The following is a 20,211-nucleotide window of genomic DNA, read 5'->3' as shown; positions in this document are numbered from 1 at the left end:
TGGGGGTGGGGGGGCTCACCTATGATAGGCTGGAAAAGGCCGTCTCTGCCCCCTAATAACTGCACCCTCCAGCTATCTGCATTAATTCTCGGCTCCCCCGCTGGCTCTCTTTGTCGAGTCCGGTCCGTGTGCGCTCTGGGAGGTCATCATTTCGGCAACGCATGTGGGCCCAGATAAAATGAGAATTACGACCTCGTTTAATGGTGTCGTTTAAAATCATGCTGAGGCCTGAGATAGCGTGGTGCCTCCTGTCTACTCTGTCTTCTCCGGCTTTTTTTTCTTCTCTCCTCTGGTCTTCAGTTAGGTGATGATGAGCTGGGTGAAACCAGGAGGCCAGACACATGCAGACAAACGCTGCAGGATCATAGATGCATAGATTATTTTAATGGAATTCTGCCTCTTTTTAAGTTGTGGAATATGCCAGAAAATAAAGGAGAGAGAGAGACAGAGAGAGAGAGAGAGAGAGAGAGAGAGAGGGAGGAGGTCATACCACATGGCCAAAAGTATGTGGACACTTCAGCAATACATTCATATGTGATTGTTGAGCATGTCGTTCTAAACCCAAAGGCACTGGTGGAGCTGCTTCACAAAATTAAGTATTTCTTAAATGACTTGTTTTGTTTACCAGTTTGTGTGCGGGCGCACGCTGTGAACAATTTGTATTTGTGATGGCCAGCAGTGAGTTCGGCCGCGCTCTCAGCTTAATCCACATCTGTTTGCATCATTAACGTCACCTCCTACTTCTGGATTCAGCTCGGGACTCCTTCCCTGATTAAAAAAAAATAAAGAAAACACAGTTTGATTTATACATGGCCACGGGCCAGCTGAGCAATTGTCCACCCCCAGTGCTGGCTATCAAGGGCATCTCTGATCTGACTATAAATAATCAATTATTTCAGCTAATGACCCTACAAGATCCCCTTTAGACAAGGTCGAGCTTCCACTTGGCAGGCGCCCCTCCACCCCCGCAGTCAACAAGCTACCCAGCATTAGCGGGCCCTGACAAGTCCTCCCAGGCTCCGTGTCAGACTGAAGGACCAGATCTCCTCTGCTGTGACAGAAAACTCTCCGTCTGAACACTCGGTTGTCTTGTCATCCCCGTCCAGCTTCCCAGTCGGCCAATCAGCAGTGTCTTTTTTTTATTTTATATATATATCAAGGGTATTGTGCATAATTAGACGGTGGCAGGAAAGATGTGTGAGAGCGATGCTGATGCGCCACAGGTCAGGAGACGACTGTCAAACCGTGTATATAATGAGAATATCAGCATGTTAACCTGCTGGTTCCTGAGGGTGGACCGGAGTCCTGTCTGCATGGTCACATGACTGTCTCGCAACGTTTTTAAATCTATTTTAGCCCAATTTTCAGCTTAGTTTTGTTAATTGCCTCAGGTAGTTGTTAACTTTGTCCATCTGCTGGGCTGGTCACATACAAAGGGTTTGTAGAGGTTTTTCTTTTGATGAAGTCTGGTGATTGCTGCAGCTCAAATTTGAAAGATGTTGAAATGCTCCCTGGAGTCCAGGTGGATCAGCTGCAGATCAGATACACAGTTATCTGAGCTATTATTAATGTAAATGGATTTTTCATTGTGTCCTTGAAGCTCCATATTTTACATTTTTTGATCCACCAGAAAATATATTTGTGGTTCATCTCAGTGTAGTTTTACATCTCCTCTCGCAGGCTTCTCTCTGGAGCTCTAGTAACAACAGGTCAGTGAGCCAATCAGAAGAGAGGAGGCTCTGAGCCTCTCTTCTGATTGGCTGTTTTCTGAGTGATCCAATAAAAATAAAGCAGATTTCAGGTAAAAACACTCCAAAGAAACCAAATCCTGCAAGTGTTGGATGGTGGGTCCAGGTGGGCGGGGCTTGGTAACTGATTTGTTGTGACATCACAAAGTTCCAGAAGTTTTTTTTAAATCAGCATTATGTAGGCTTAGAGTTAATTTTTTCCCTCCAAATAAACCAAGATGTGAGTCTCATCTACTGAATACTTTAAGTGCTCATCTGCTTTTTTTTGTTACTGAATAGATTCAGTCAGAAAAAGGTTTTAATCTCATGGATAATAAATGTTTGGATTCCCAGTTGTCGGTGAAAAGAACAGAGAAAGATCCTGTTGGATTAAAATGTCATCTCTGGATGAATAATGTATTTACAACATCCTCCTGACCCCTGCTCAGAGGTCAGAGGTCAAACTGAGCTACATGGCAGTCACACCCGGCGGGAGAGAAGCTACCTGCTGATTCAGGAGACTGAATCCTTGTATTAAAGTTGAGGGCTGTCATTCCTAACCACTCTATTTTTAGTGTTGACTTTTAGTGGAGCCCATAATCCTCTGCAATTAAACGGACCACAGCCTGTCCTCGGCGCCATTTTGTGCCTGACAAACAGAGACGCCGCCGTACAAGTTAGTATTTCTGGATTTACTAATTATGTTGGATTTGTATTTGTAAGCGTGGCCTGCTGGGAGATGAAGCAACATTTCATTTTCAAACAAAAACATGGTTTATAGCCGCCGTCTGTGTGTGTGTGTGTGTGTGTGTGTGTGTGTGTGTTTGTGTCTTAAAAAAAAAACAAAAAAAAAAAAACAGTCCAACAGGGAAATGAATTTCATATTCAACACTGCAGAGAGTGGCTGCGCCCAGCTCAGTCTCTGCAGTTCAAGGGAGGGTTGTTTTCCAATAGCTTTATTTTTGCTCTCACCCATTGGGAGTGATAAATATGCTTGTTTTACAAAATGATGTAGTTTGAATACATAATAATGTGCTGCGCTCCAGAGTCAGGTTCAGTTTCTGCCTTTGATAACGTGGGTGATGTTGGTTTGTTACTTTAGAAATCTAAACGAGAGCTAATTAAGCCCTGAAACGCACAACTGGACATGACAAACAAAGAACAATAAGCTTGTAAAAATTAGCAACTGTTGTTTGTTTTTCTCTGTTGTTGTAATCATTTTTTATACTGAGTGCAGAGAGCGTTACTATGAAAACAAACATTACGCAACAGTGCTTCGACTGAATTTATGTCCTCACAACTTCATAGGTGAAATATTAATTAGCTCAGCTATTATCCACCTCTCTGGGAGAAGCATGGCGTCACCTTCACATGGGAATGTCACAGAAACCGATGTGTCCTAATGTGTTTGTTTATCATATGAGTCATGAGCACAGGTGTAGCGCACCGTGACGACGCTCCACCGCTGTTCTTCTCCAAGGGACGAAATAAAATAAACGCAGTTCACATAAACCGGTCGAAATTCATAAACGCTTGGAAATCTGATCTTCACTTAAGAGTGTGTCTCACAAAAGAGCTCATAAAAACAAATGAAATGTTCAAAGTTGTCATATTGACATTTAAGGTGTATTGATTGATTTCCGAACGTGAGTCATGCATCGAGTAACACGCTAGAAAACTTTCCCACCCTGAAAGTAGCCAGTAGCTGCTGATAGCTGCCGGGAGCCTCTGAGCTGCTCAGTCAATTAAATCATTCATTAGTGACAATGAAAAGACAGAAAATCCTTTCATTCATCATTCACTCTTCTGACAGTTTCTTTACCTGTGATGCTTTTACACAGAAACATGACAGAGTCTGTCTGTTACACTTGGACAGCTTGTGCTGCTGGAGATGAAAGCTAGCGTAGCTACGTTTCATAGCCTAGCCTGTTAGCTTAGCTTGGCCTCTGCCTGAACTGCAGCTTTTCCTCTGAATGGATGTTTTTCCAATGTTTCCACAGGTCAGTAAATCTGGTCTATGGTACGGTCTAATGTTACTGAGCTGGATGTTTTTTCTGATGCTGCGTCGGTTCATGAAGTCAGTCTAACATTTGATCATGTGATCAGAGTTCAGTGATGTATGAACAGTGGTCACATAACCTTCGAAACGAGCTTCAAATCAACCGTTAACTCGTGTGTGTCTTCTGTTGCTCAAGTAACAAATTGATTTGGTTATATATTATAGAAATAAGACGTAGACCATGAAAACTGTCATGCACATTTGCAGCAGCACAGCGTCTTCATCAGAGGACCTGTCATGTCCTCTGGCTGACATGGGATCCACACACGGGGGCGGACACGTTCGTCTCGTTCGAATGCAAACAGGGAACATCGACAGGCGGCTTCTTCCCCTCCATGTGTTTCCCACACTGAGTCGTCTGCTGAAGTCCTCCGCATCGTTAACACACTGTATCCTCCGACTGAACCCGCTCTCTGTTTACAGGCACTTCCCTGTGTCTTGTAAGGGCTCGGCTGCAGTTTAATGTCTGCTGAAGTGCCATTATTAAAGGAGCACTCGTCTTTAGCAGGTAAATGCCACCTCCTCCACCATCATCCTTGACCTTCTCCCCTATTCTGCAGCTACGAGACTTTGCTGCTTTTTGCTTCAGCTCGCGTTGACTCATTGTGTAGACGCCGGGCCGATCTGCAGACAAGTGTCGGCTTGACATCAGCTTGAATTGGGAACTGCTGGATCAATCATTCATGAGTGAGAAATTATTATGTGAAGAAGGTTTTTTTTCAGGGAAATCTGAGGGAACAATTCAGCACAGACAATGTTATCAGGCACACGTGAAATAAAACGGCTTCTATATTATATATTATATTGTCTATTGCAGAGTAGGGTGATATGAAAATGTGACACAAACACTGAATGATTGCCTTGTTGATATATATAATATTACAAAAAAGAAGGGCTAGAACTCCTCTATTTGAAAAGTGCCTTGAGATAAATTTGGTTGTTGTACAAATAAAAATAAATGAAATTGACTTCACCAGTTCACAAGTTTTACTCAGTAAAAGAAAAACGAGAAAGAACAGGACCCTGAAGAACCCCACTTCCTCACATGCAGACTAGATCCCAACAAGGGTCGCTACGGTTACCCCTGGATACGACCCATAGGAGCGTACCGAGACTAATAATGGATTCATTCTGCTAACAAGTCACTGTCTGTGTAGCCACAGCTGCTGTACACACCTTAAATACCTGTATGCCACAGAGCGTTGTTGATTTAAATGTAGTCAGTTATATTACTCATGATATCCAATGCCTTTAAGTTACATGTCTCTTAAAGGAGCATCCCACAGATTTTACAGATATATAGAAATATAGGGTTGAAGGTTGAATAAAACTAGGGACTAAAACTCCGGATTGTTTGGCCTCTGCTGTGCCAATTCTGATTCAGAGCAAAATTGTCTCTTGCAGCTTTACCAAATGTATGTAAGTGCAATACTAAATCACTAGAGTGCCCCTTTAAGTGTACCCTGACTCAGTTTCTCTGCTCAGATTTAGTCAGAATAAGATTCAGTCCACGATCAGAAATATTACCGTCAACCTTATTCTCTCTCTGTATTTTATTTCTCTTTGACGAAGTCCATAAATCAACCGACACATCAAGTCCATCTTTCAAAGTAAGAAGAAAAGAGGTGAAAGACGCTGCACATTTAGAGCCCATCATTTCCAAAATAAATGTAAATGTAACCTTTTATTTTGGCAAAATCAGTTACTCAACCTGATTCAATAGCCCATGCAGGGTTGATATGAAACAGCATCAAAGAAAAATATGAAAGGCTCATATTTGTTTGATATATTTGTAAGAAATGTTCCATTAAACAGGAGCAAAATATTTCATCATTCATTCCAGTCTTTTAATCTGTAAAAGGTCAACGTTGCCACTTCGTCCCGTTGTTTTTCCCGTCTCAGCTGCAGAACATGTGACACTCTGGGTTTCTAACCTTGGCATCACGACGTTAATTTTAGTCCCAGCACTGACACAAAGCAGAGCCGGCGCACAGACAGACTGACAGACAGGAGGGATGATGAGATGACCCGCGGCTGCTCATCAGCACACACAGTCTCAATGAAAGCCGCCTGTGTATCAAGTAACGAGCGCTGCAGGGAAACGAGGTGGAGGGTAGAGTCACAGAGGGAAGAGCTGCTGTTTGTCTGGAGGGATGTCGCTCTGTCCTTTAGTTCACCTGCACCAGATAGAAAAATAAATCTGGCCACATGCGTGTTTTCTTCTGGCGCAGTATATGCCCCCGGTTCCACGGCCCGAATCTGGCCCATATACAGCTGGATTATAAGATGCTGATTCCACTTCTAGACCTATTCTGGCGCACAGACAGAGAATCTTCCTGCCGTCAGTCAATACCAGAGGATAACAGCTTGAATCTGCCCAGATGTGGAAGTATATAGGCCAGACTCGGGCCGAGGACCCAGGCCTATGTCGGGCCAGAAGTTTAATTTTGTTACCTTTTTAAAACATTTCAGGAATTGAGCAGAACTTGTGAGAAACATGACGTCCTTTTGTGTTGACTGATGAAGTTTGACCTTTATAACCATGACAACTGGATCTCATCATCACCAACATCAGAAGCTAGCTTTAGCACTCATGCTAAGTTTTTAGCATGAGTCTTAAATTTTTAGAAATGAAACATAAAAACAGACAAAGAAGAAATGAAATACAGTCAGGATTTGTGGTTTGGTCAGTGACGAAGTGACACAGAGAGCATAAAGATTAATGCCACACATGACTAGAAAACCCAAACATATATACAGTAAATACACTATTATACTGACAAGTTTATCAGCAAATATATTGTCTAAAATCTACAAATGATAATAGCCACTATTCAACTACGAACATGCGTTTCTATGATGATGATAATGGTCTCATTTACACCCGGAACCTCCAGAAACATATTCAGAGGGCTGTTTCAAGTCTTCTTGTAGCCTGGTTGTGTGTGCGTTATAGTGTGTGTTGCATGACGCACAACAGATTTTCTGATACAATTACAAACCCTCTTCGTGTGGCTTCTGGCAGCTTGTCATGTTGAAGTATCCTGATGGATTGACTGGCTGATGTGATCTGCGAGAACATATGCAGCCGCTCCACAATTATGTAGCTTATGGTACGTCTGCCTTACATGGCTACAACTAATAACCACGGCCGCTGCAGGACAAATGGATGGCAAATTAACTTCCAGACACCAAGTTTCAGCTCCGTTGCTCCGGTTTGTCAGCGGTGTCTGGAGGTGACCTGGAAGAACTCCGGCGACCCTTTAGCAGCTCTGCTTCTCGGTCGCAGAGTGCCAGACGCCTCTCGACTGCGGCGGCAGCAGCAGCAGCAGCAGCAAGCGGCTCTTTATCAATCAGCCGCGGCATCCATTCCAGCCTCCGCCACCTGTCCCACTCTGTCAGTGTCAGAGCGCATTTCATGAGCAGGCCAAAAGCCGGCGGCTAGATTTAGCTACTGGCTCACAGAAGGGTTCCTTCATGGGTCATTACGTACCAGAATAGCGGGCTGTTTACGAAGCCATTACCGCAGGCGCTCAGGGGGTTGTGTGGTTTTGGGGGTCTGTTTGATACCAGCGACTGAGTGTTGGGTATATTCAATTATATCTTATCATCTGGGATCGTGTAAGAGCAGAATGTCCAGTTGGACGGGGCGAGTGCAGACTTGGCAGCGAGTCAGAGGTTTCCTGTCTGACCCGCTGTCATTAAACCTGCTGTGAAGTTTTCAAAGTGTCCTTCATTCTCCAACAATAGAGCTGCAACACAGGTCATAGAAAATGTCACGTCCTAGGAAATCTATGTTCAAATTTGAATTTGAAAAAAAAAAAAAAAAAAAAGGCGACAGACGCATAAAATTATTCATTATCATTTGACAGAAGCTGGTTTCTTACAAAGAGTCCTGCAGAAAACCTTTCTTCCTAGATTCATGGTGTCCACTGTCTGCTTGATATCGCCACAATTTACTGTCTGGAATAAAGGACGCGGGATCATTTTGAGAGGTCACAAGATGATGAACCGGCTAGTAAAGCTAAATTTCTACTTTTTTTTAGACTTTCTTATCTTTACTTTGTCTCTCATTCTTTTTACATTTTTAGGTCCCTTGAATTATTAACATTGTGCAAAGAAAAGTCCTTTTGCTTGATACTCTTACAACCCACTGACATTTAGCAACCTGTAGCTTCATTATAAGAGTTCAGACGACCAACTTTTGTCAAGGAAACTTCTTCGATTGGTTTCAACACATTGTTCATTCAGCCACATGTTATGAAGAGGTAAAAAATAATATAGTAAATATAGTATAAATAAAAACCATACAGACATCCATATGTTTTATGTTTGTCTGACTTCTGAAAGTTGTTATATCGTGTATGACACACAAGCTAGAAACACAATCCACACACACACATACAGTTTCAACCACAACTTGGCAACTCAACCTCAAGTAGCACAGTTTAATTTTTTAATCTCTAATAATAATAACATGATATAATATTAACTGCCATGGAATAGGATTTAAATATAGAAATTTAATGAGTTTGTTATGTTATATGTTATATATATATATATATATATATATATATATAAATGGGGGAAAAAATGGATAATGGCACCTCAAAAGGAAAAAGCCTAAACAACTACAGAGTTGACAATATGAAAATACTCAGCACAAAACATCAACATCGAACAAACACTGTCAATCAAACAATAACACCCACTGTAGAAAGCACCGTGTGATATGTGGTAAAATGGAAACAACTGGAGGAATACCGTTAACAATAGCTAAGACGTTAACATGAACTCGGTGTTTCTGTTGCTGCAGGATTTTTTTAGCGACTTCACAAGAGTTCATGAGTCAAGTTCAAGTTTTAGTTTTTGGACAGTGCACGTTTGTTTCTTCTGTATTCACTTTGCTTTGTTTCCTCATTGTGCAAATAAACCTTTCTCAAAGCGTTCTCATTCGTTACTCAACATTTCTTGGTGCGGCTGTTTTCCGGAACATTTTTAACAAATGATGCTTTGAAGACGTGATGGGGACATGTCCCCTGTGTCCCCAGTGTAAATGTGGTCGTTGTATAAAAACACATAAAAGCCTCCTGGATTGATTACCTTTTTGGCAGAGAACTATTGAAGAGGCCGATCAACTGACTGTATCTCTGCATCAAAAGCGTCGCTCTTCCTCCTGGCATCTGTTTATAACTTTAAAAACACAGGCCTCCTCGGACGGGGTCACTCCAACATCCCTCAACTCCAGTTGAATGAAGACATTCATCTTTTTGCTAATGCATCAATAAAAGTGCTCGTATAATCGGACACTCCAGTAAATTTTGATTAAAGACCTCCAACACTTTGGTGCCTGATGGTCGTCTGAAAGGAAAGCCCCATGTCATAAACTTGTTATATAACCCTCAGGATGAAATATAAAGCACCTTCCATTATCCTTTGCTTATTTCTGTCTCCCAGCTGAGAAGCAGTGTGTAAAATAATAAGTTCCAGAAAGCCAGATAAAAGCTGGGGGTTCAGTAATTTATCTAAAATGCTAATATTTTCTTAGGGCAAAGAAAAAAAAGAATAATTTAATACAGTTCAACTCTGTTACATCCCAGACCAGTGATAAGACGGGAGTTATCTGCCGGTCTTGGCCTTTTGAATGCTAAGTAGTGTCATTTTTTGGTGGAGTGAATTATCTTGTGCCGTTCCGCACTTGAAGCTCTGCATAAACACAGAGGTGATAAGGACTTTTTGGGCTCATGTCACTTCAAATTCCACTTTTTAACAACCTCTAATCTGCCTCAAGTGGTTAATTTATTTTAATTAATTTGCCATATTCAAAATGCATTTTGTGTATGTGATGTGTGCGAAGTATAAAGTGTGTTTCTACCCGTATTACAGCATTTTCCATATTTATATTCTGTACGTTTCATTGTCATTAACATGTTGAAGTCAACAACTTTGTAGACTTTACTTCAGTCATTCTTTACTACACTGTTAATGAGCTAGAGTTTATAGGAGCTTTTGTTTTACCTGGAACTGCTACCTTACTTACCTTGGGTGTGCACTGTTGTTTTACTTCCTGTCTCTGTCTTGTTTTCCCTCCATTGTGATTGTCTGCCCCGCCCTCATGTGTTGCACCTGTATCTTGTTACCTGCTCATCCTTGTGTGTATTTAGTCTCTGTGCTCCCGGATGTCTTTGTCAGTCCGTGTGTTTTTGCTCTTGTTAGTTTCCCCCCGGTGTTTCCTCGTGTTTCTGTTCTTGTTCTGGAGTATTTGCCTTTGTTTATGGATTTTGGTTTCTTGTTGTGCCGGTTGGGACTTTGCTTCTTCCCTAAAGTAAGACCTTGTGTTTGTTTCCCTTTGTTGAGTAAATCTTTGGATTGATTTTGGGTCCAGAAATCCTTCAAACAAACCAAACGGTGCATTTGTCCACGTCAAAGTATACGTCCACTAAAAGTGTTGTTTAACCAGAAACATGTGGTACATCACTCTGTTCAAAGCCACCACTCCTTTTTCTTCACAGTGTTCTACGGCTGTTTGATTGGTTAGTCTGTTTGTGTTATTGTGTGGTACTCTGACTTAAGTAAAGGATCTCAGTACTACCACCATTTTTGTCTTTTTCCGAAGAAAATAAAGTCATTCTGTCTTTTAAGATAATAGGAGAGAAAAATGTCCGACCTCCAAAGCAACATCACGCTCACTCCTATCCGGATATCACAGCTCCGATCAAGACGCATGAAAACACAAATCCCGTTTCACTCTACAAGTTACAGAAATAACTTGTTCTCTGAATGCATTTCTATAAGTTCCCTGTGAGTATGAAACGACTAAAAAACACCAAATATGGTACAAAAAAACCTCAACCTGTTACACAAAAGATGCAACATCTGGAAACTGCTGACCTGCTGTGAGTTGGACGAACCATCAGAGCAACTGACTGACCAGCGAAAAACATTAAACTCATTCAAAAAGAAAAAAGAGCAAAAGTGCAGCAGTAGGTAAAAGGACTCGGTAACATCAGGGACTTGTGCAGCGGCTGTGTTTGCATATTCCTGCGGCCAGGTGACTGCGGAGCGAGCTCAGGCTTTTATTGTGTAGTAGAACCAAGTTAAGCAGCTTTTTGTTGAAGTTTCACCTTTCTTTTTCTTTTTTTTCTCTGGGGCTCGACGCTGCACTTTTCCTGTGGATCAGCTGCTCCGGGACTGAGCAGCGTATAGGTCACATTTTTAGCCAGATGAACACTAATTGAGTTTTAAGTTTAAAATAAGAGCAAAGTTCACAGGAAGTCGTCGTCATCGCCATTAGAGTGAAAATAGTCTTTTTCTATTAACTTTCCCCTCTTCCTCTCCTCAGATCCAGGTTCTCCGTCCGTTCCTTTGTTGTCAGCCGGGAGTGAAAGCCTCTTCCTCATCAGAAACCTGCCTCTTGAATTAGTCACTTTTGCTGTGATTTCTCTAGGAAATGACTTGTGTTGACATTTCTATGCGAGCAATCTGTCTTTGTTGGCAGTGTTTAATCTTGCATTTTCCCTCGGTGTATCTGCACTCTTCAATCATTATAAAGTCAGAGGGAGAGAAAAAAAAAAAAAAAAAGCTCCATCCAGGATGGATGGAGCGTCACTGTCGTGGTTATTATTGTTTGTTCACTTACTGCTCCTGCTTGTTTTTACTTTGCTGTCTTCACCTCGTCGTGACTGTTCGTGTACTTTGTCTCGCTCCGGAAGTGGAAGCCTCAAGACTCTCTTTGGCTGTAACAGTGAACACAGCTGTAGCGTGTGACAATGTGTTGTATCGACACACACAACGCGGCGCTGGGTTTGTTATTCTTGGAAGTGCAGCCCTTAAACTTATAGTGACTTCCAGAGATTTCAACAAAAATCCCATTTTCAGTTTTCTTTTACTTTTTCAACTGCACACGACTGTAATGTAAAAATACAGGTGAGTCACAGTAGAGTGTTTAAAGAGCTGCTCCAGAGATTTAGTGTTGCATCTCCATTAAGTCTGAGTACTGGAGAGAGACGGATGAATGGATTCAATTTCTGATTTTTAGTCCCTGTTATTGATTCACCTCCATAAACGTTTGATGCAGCATTTCCCAAAATGCAACTAATAATCTGGTTTCATTATGCTACCAGCAAATGTTTTTTTTATTTTTTAATGCTGCAAAACTCAAGTTGCTGAGTGAGCCATTGGGCGTCACATACGGGTTCAAATCATAGACTCTAATTAAAGATGGACGCAGCCTCGGTGATGTCACTCACAGGTTCCTGAGAGATTGATTTAGATTGTGTTGAATAACCTGCAGCTGATTCCTCTGGGTTTTTGGAAATTACATTTCTGTGGATCGTCTTGCCACATTGTTTAGAGATATAGCCGTCAAAAATTTCCAATAACACCGACTTAGCATTACAACTATGACACTCGTGTCAACGTTTTCTTCCACTCCAGTGCTCATAATTACAGCCTGAATGATACGTCCTGAATGCGGCATTAGCCCCTCCCTGTCTGATAAACGCCCACATCTTTCAAACTGAGGCTTTCTCTTATAAATCTCTCAGATTACAAAGCTCCTCCAGAGCCACAAAAGAAATTATTCTTAACTGTTTCCACAGGTGGAGTGTGGGCGGCGCTCCCCTTTAACCACAACAAGCTCAAATGAGCAGGAGGCACCAGGTTCACAGCCGGTTGTGAGAAGCCTCTGGGATTCTTCAGACACCATGAATGTCAGGGAAAATAAACCACCACTGACAATTTGGAATTTGAAATGTAAATGTCATCACCCAGACGAGATCAGGACCTCATTTCTGATGCTCAAAGTTTCCGTCTCAAAAGCCTGTTTTTGTTTCACTCGCCCTGGGCTGGAGCGACAGGAAGAGGGGGAGGGGGAGAGAGAGTGTTATTTTTAAAGTATGAGGGATATTGTTGTGGAAGAGGAGACATGGCTGCTTAAAACCTAATCTTGCAAGTAAATGAATATCTCCTCGAAAAAAAAAAATGTATATGCCAAAGAACACAAAAGTGATGTTGATGATTAGCGCCGTTTAAGATGCGGCTCTGTCGATAAGACGGCGTTGTTATATCCGGATGAGCTGCGAGCACCACACACACATAAGTTAGGAGAGAGACCCGGCTCCTATAGCTGTGACAGAAAGGGCTCACATTTTCACCGCTGCTGCACTGTTGCTCGACTCCCAGGAGCTGATCAAATCTTTCTGTGCTCTTTCAATTGCCGGAAGGCACTGAGGCAATGAACCGGCAACCGGTGGGTTTGAAAGACCCGAGTTTTGTGTAACAATATGTCTGCTGAGGTCTATTTTCCAGCATTTTGAGAAGTAATAGGTTTCGGTGGCTGCTGCCGCTGCTGCTGCTGTGCTAATGGGAGGCACAGTACATGCAGCAGGGACTGTGAGTGCTTCTCGCTGTTCTCTTCAGCTCTGAGCTGCACAACGTTCACAGTCCTTCAAAGGTAATTCACGCGTTTTGTGGAGCGTTTTAGACGTCCATCACACGTCCGTCTCACAGAGCCGACAGATCACCACAAACGTTTTTTTTTTTTTACAGATGAGCTCTGACAGATCAATCAATGAAATTTCATCTTTATTTTCTTTTCTTTATTAATTTTTCTGTCTCCGTCCCAGCGACAGCCAGAGCTGGAGGCGTGTTGTTTTCAGGTTGTCCATCCGTCTCATTCTCGTGGACACAATATCTCAGGAACGCCTCGACAGAACTTCTTCAAATTTGGCAGAAACAATCACTTGGATTCGAGGATGAACTGATTCGATTTTGGTGGTCAAAGGTCAAGGTCACGGTGACCCCACAATACATATATAAACTGTGTGTTATAAGTGAACTCCACCTCTTGCCCAATGTAGCCTGGGATTGGTTGGATGGATGGATAGATGGATGGATGGATGGATGGGTGGATGGATGTATATCTGGAGCAATAAATGTGTAGTGCGTAGATGAATGTTGTGTTGGTCTACCAGTGTTAGTTGTGTTGATGGTCAGTCCGCCGTCGACAACAGCGACAGTTACAGATCACACCTTGGTCCTGATGTGAATTTATCCCTCCCCTTCTGTGCCAGGTTATATTATGTAACAGACAACCCACTGAAGGCGGCGGGTTTCAAAACAAAATATTCAATTAAACGTCTTTGAGTGACTGTGGTGAGAGTCTGAACTCGTGACCGCTGCCTCTCTCCTCGTTGTCTCTCAGACTTTTCCTTCTGCTACATTATACAGAAGTTTGCAACTAATTACCCAGATACTGGCAGGGACTTCTGAGTTGCCTTTCGCAGTGCACATAAAAATGGTAATTGTCAGAGCTCTATTAAAACTGGCACATGCTGCTAATTGGTATTTAACTTGATACGACTCACTTGTGTAGCTGCCTTTTTTAATTGTGATTTAAAGTAGCCACCGCCTGAACTGCTATCAATGCAGTTATAAACATGGCAGCAGAGGAACAATGTTTAGAGATCAGTGTTCTTTATTAACACTTAGCGCATAAACAGCTTTATGTGAAGTTAGTTTCACACTGGAATACAGCCGTTCATACTGATGAACTAATAATACAAGCTGAGGTTTCCAAAAGTTCTTTATCTGGCTAAAACAACCAACCCCATTGTTACCATGTCAGTCAGGAGCCTGTGCTTTTATATTCAAATGATTATTGTTTCAGGAAATGTTCTTTTTACATGTGAAATTTAAAGATTTATCCATAAAGGATGGATACCTTTTGAAAACAGTCTATACAAGCAGTGACCCTCTCTGGATGAGTTCACCGCTGCCTGCAAGAATCAAACTCCTAATCTGTGTGGGCTGTAACTTTTTCCTCGAGTTTCCTTGATGCCGGTCCGGCTCACATGGCTGCCTGTTGTAGGTGGTTTCCTTTAATCCTCAGCGTAGGCTTGTATTTTTGGTTTTTATCTTTTGGGAAATGCCTTGAACCCAGTGAGATAGATACACTTGTAAAACCTGCAGGTTTTGCTCTCTTCTTTATTCTGGGGGAGCACAGTGTGTGAAATAATGCTGTGGGTCACCTCTCAGGAAGTGTTAGGATTAAAAAAATATATAACAAGGTTAAGCCTCTGAGGCTCTGTGGCTTCCTCCTCATCCTCCTGTCATGGCATCACTTCAGAGACTTTATGTGAGTTTCACAGGAAGGAATCCAGACACACACACACACACACACACACACACACACACACACTGTACACGGTCTCACATCTGACCCTATCCAGCACCAGCAACCCCCTGTTACGTGCACGTGTTGCTGTTCTGATCCATCTCCTAATATAATTATGCCACAGGATACACTGCCTGGCTGCTGCCAGCAGACAGGCAGGTCATGATGCAGAATTAATGACTCTGTGGTGTGGCGAGCGCTTGCTCCCGGGACGTTTTATTTCCTAACACCGAGAGCTCTGTGCAACGCTGCGCATTCACATCTCCCCGCGGTCGTTTGTCTACAAACCGCAGCTACACTTGAACTCAGTTACGTTACCCTTGTGGCTTCATACAGGTTTAGTAATGATGAACCGCAACGTTTTACTGATTACTGGCTAACAAATATTCATTGCACAGTGTAGATTAAATATTCTGTTATTCTAGCTTTGAAAATGGGCAAAATTATTCCAGCAGCTAGCGGCCTCCGTCCTCTTCCTCTACACTTACTCACAGTTGGTCGAACCCAAGAACTTAATGTAGAAACTGTAGGTAACAACATTCCCCTTCCAGACTGCATCAGCTGTTAAATAATCCAATATTCCACGTTTGTTTTAGCGACAGGTGTAGCATCGTTAGCTTGCATGTTGTGAAAGTGAATGTGTGGGGATGAATCAAGTCACTGAGGGATCTGTATCTTTAAATGTTGTTGAGTCCTGCTTCCTGCAGTGAGACCCATCTCCAAAATCAAACCTTTAATCTCACACCCCCATCTGGAAATTCATTCATTCATTTTCTCAAGACTGGCCTCCCTCCCCTCCCTCCCCTCCCTCCTCCAACCAGTTCAGGAAGCAGCAGCTCGACTCCTTACAGGATTTAACAGACAACATCACACCACCCCTGATCCTCGCTTCTCTTCACTGGCTCCCTGTATGTTTTAGAATTGAAGAAAAGATTTTACTGATCACTTTCAGGATTATTAACCCCACACGAGCCAGATCCTCGGGTCGAGACCTTCTGACCGTTCCAAAGTCGAAGCTTAAATCTAAAGGTGACCGCGCTTCTGCCATCAGGAACCCCTCGACCTGGAACGACCTCCCCGAGGAGATGAGGCAGAGTCGGTGACTTCTTTTAAATCACTTCTTAAAACCCATTTTTATAGACTTGCTTTTATGTGATTTCATCTTTTTATCGTCCCTTCATCATTATTCTATTGCTTTTATTGTGTGTGTGTGTGTCTCTGTGTGTGTGTGTGTGTGTGTGTGCGTCTGTGTGTGTGTGTATGTGTGAGCTTTTATTGCTTTTATGGCCTCTAATCTCTCTAATTGTACTGTTTTAAATTGAAGGATATTGTACGTCTCCCCTCTTAACTTCACCATATCTCTGCCTTGTTTGTTTTGTTTTGTCAAACAAAGAATTAAAGATAAATCAACACAGGTTATATTTTACATCTTTGAAGTGAACAGTGTTTGAACATAACAGCTGTTAAATGTGAAGGTTAAGTTCACAATTGAAAGCACCATATGAATACAGACTGAATTCAGTTATTCATAAACTGGTTATGTAGCTGCTAAAATGCTGCATTGTTATGCAATATCCCCCCAATAATGGATTATATAAGAGTATTAAACAAACCTAGATATAAAGAGATGTATTACATATTTAAAAAATATCAAAGTCATCAGTTATTTTTAATCACATCCATTTGCTTTCTGTTGTTCTGTCACATAACCTCAGCATTTTCATGTAAATGAATCATCATTATCGTCAGTGCTAGCGAAGCTACAAATACAAATGTAGAGAAAAGCTTTATCTGAAAAACACACGGAGCTGCTCGACTTTGCTTAAATCACATTAACTCAGCGGGAAATCTTTAATTATGAAACCACAAAATGAACTTTTAATGAAGTAAACTCAATTATTTTTGCTCGTCATGGATTTCAGAGCACTGGGCCTATTCTTACCATCTTACACCTGAAAACGGCTGCGTCTGGAAAGGGAACATTAAAATGTAAAAAATCAGAAAGAACAATTTGCATCATTAAATTACAAAATGTTCTATGGAGAATATGACAAAGTAGTGATTGGCCTTCCCAGCATCCCTCAGCATCAGCGCACAAGTCCACCGGGGATTCCCCCTGTTCTTGGACACCACCCTGACTCTGACTGATGCTATGCTAACAGCTGAAAACAGCTGACCCCCCCCCGCCTACCATTGTCGGTGTGATGCAAGTCGTTCGTCTCCCCAGCTCGTTTCATATGCTGAACTTTGTGACTGATGCTGCTCACAATCATGAGTGTGGACTCTCCCTGCGCCTGAGCAGCTGCAGGCCGTATAGATTTATCTGCACTTCACAGAGGGAGAGAGGAGAAGCCTGTGAATAACCCACAGCAGCTGGAGGGGCTCATGCTGGGTGCTTTTATTTTTTTCACTTTTGTTTTGAAGTTGTGGCGCAGGGTCCATGTGAACAAACATTCACATCCTGCTTTCATCCTGCAGCTTTCCTCACTTTCGGCATCTTGTTGCCTGTTTTATTCATTAATTTATTTATTTATTTATTTATTTATCAATCTATTTATTTAGCTACTTAGTTTTGTATACTTCCTAAAATTTAAAGAAACCAAAATCAGTTAAAAGAAAAAATAAATGTGATGTGTTCACTGTTAGCTCAAATCTTGGTAAATTTACAAATTTTTCTGTAATTTGATCAGAAAATCGATCAATAGTTTGTTTTATCTTTGCACTATAATCTGAAAATATGAGCCGATCTCTGCATCTGGGTTATGTTCATTTTTAATTTTTAAGTTTTAGCCCTAACTAGAAACAATGTGTACTTTATAAATATGCAGGCTATTACAGCTGCAGTGATTGATTGGTTGGTTGATTGATTGATTGACGGTCAACTGACAGAAAATTTATTGTCATTCTGATGAGTAATTGTTTAAGTAATTATTTCAAGCAACAATACGAAACATTTGATGGTTGCAGCCTCTCAAATGTGTCGTTACGTTATAATAAAAATATTCACAGACCAAATGATTAGAACTGAAAGAAATGATTGGCAGATCAATCAATGATGAAAATACTTGTGAGTTTCAGCCCTGCAGCCGACGTATACAAAGATTTCCAGACGGTTCCATTCAACCATTACTTTCTATTCATTTTTACATTCATCGTTGGGTGGTAATGGTGGTTTACATTACATCACCTCACAAATACATAAAATAAAACATTTAAAAAACTGTGAATTTTACTCAACGAACTTTCTCATGTGACCGAACTGATTTTTCAGACCTCAGAGGAATGAATGAGAGGCAGTCTGTGCCTGGGATTGTACATGTGATTGAAGGTGTACATGACTAAAACTGATGGTATAGTCTTTCAAAACTAAAGCTCTTAGAAACAACAACTATTCCTTTTTTTTTTTTTTGCACCTCTTTTCCTCAAAGCACACATTGTTTGACCGGTTTCATGCAGCAGTTGATCTCTGACTGCAGCTAAAATTTAACAACCACATGTGGGTTTTAACCCCCGAAGTTCACAGTAGCCCGTGGCTACGCTCTGATGTTCAGAATATTTCGGCAACGGCATCAGAGCTCTCCAAAAGAATCTGGGTCTGTGCTTCACCTGCCTGTGTCTGCAGCCAGCTTTACTGCTTTTCATTTCTCTTTGTGTAATCTATGAAAGTCTTGATTTCGCTCTGTATCTGCTTGAGTTGACGTGAACGTGAAGCTGCAGTCACTGATGCTTACGAGCAAAACAGTCAAAGCAAAGACTCCACCACGACACCAGAAGAAAACCTTTTTTTTATTTATTAATGATTGGACATGATTGAGAAAGGCAGAAACCGCATCGTTCATGAGGGACAGATGACAGAAAACATGCCCCGACATGACTCTGACGGTTCCGGGTCTTCTGGAATAAAATTTGACTTCCTTGAAGCAAACACCAAGTGGGAAAAAAAGGCCACGTCAATCATCTACTAACACCACAAAGCAAGGCCTTGGCACCCACAGGCTTTTGAGTCACTTCTCAGTTGCCTAGAGAATCAGAAAAGAACTGAAAAAATAAATAAATAAAAATAACTGCATTCAAGCTAAGACTGGTAAAATTATTACCTTTTTCAGTTTGGCAATACAAGCTGAGGAACACAGTCTGACGACGCTGGTCTTAGACCCCACTGAAAATCTGCATGGAGACAATTTCACTGCACCAAAATCTGCAAAGACCTGTGCAGGAAAAACAGCTCAAATCCAGGTGTGTAGCATTGTTTTATATTCATGATGCGGCTGATTTTCTGCCTGGGGTCCTAACATGGGACATGATTATATACAAGGAGAGATGTGTTTTAATACAGGGGTATGGATCAGTATATGCTGAACACGTCTTTATGGGGTCTTAAGTGTAGATTTATAATGATGGTGTTCGCTAATACTTGCTCACACTGTCCATATTCATTCAAAGTACAAGCAGTACTTATAATATGCAGTTTGAAAAGTTTAAGTTTTCAGATGTTCCTGCGCTGCTGTCTGTCTGATCTGTGCTCTACGAAGTATGGAACTAGTTTCCTGTAATGTCATGTTTAAGATGAGTCTGCAGTATGAGTAACCGTCACTGACGCCCACATCCCAGGTTATTTTAGTACATGGAATATTATAGACATAGATAACTCATTTAAAAAAGCACAAGCTCAAATTTCCTGATATTTGGATTCATTGTTTTCTGCATAATGTGAAGAACGTGATCAGTTCTTTCTGATAATATATCAAAGTTTCTGACTTTTCCATGAACTGTATGTCTTTGAATAATTTGTTTTAGCCTTTATGTTCTAATCTATTAGTCAATGCACTCTGGTACAATACATTTTCTTGATAATTAGAGTGATTGTAATGAGGCAGAGAGCTTGTTACTCACTGAATATTACTCACTGTTCCAGTCCCTTTGTTGCAGAAACAAATGGTTGTTAAGGTGCAGAGGAAACGCTGGCTCATAATCAGCCGAGCCTTTAGTGAGACACAGATCGATGTTTGCAGAGGGTTGGAGTTGTGTTTGCTGTGTCAGTGTTCGTGTTGTTTGTTGTTCACACTGACCAGGGGCTCGGAAAGTGGTTGAAAATGGTGCAGTGGCGCCATTAGCTCTTATTTGTGCAATCTGTCCCAATCTCAATCATGACTCACGATACAGTACATTCGTGCTGCGGCTCAGAGCTAATGGATATTACCTTCAGCTTGTAGCTGATGCAGATCTGGTGCAGGGAAACACCGAAAACG

The sequence above is a fragment of the Seriola lalandi genome, unplaced genomic scaffold (genome assembly GCF_002814215.2).
Source record: "Seriola lalandi dorsalis isolate HSWRI2012SDOR001 ecotype SW California unplaced genomic scaffold, Sedor1 jcf7180002054303, whole genome shotgun sequence".
In the NCBI taxonomy this organism is placed as follows: Eukaryota; Metazoa; Chordata; class Actinopteri; order Carangiformes; family Carangidae; genus Seriola; species Seriola lalandi.
This window is presented reverse-complemented; position numbering follows the sequence as displayed.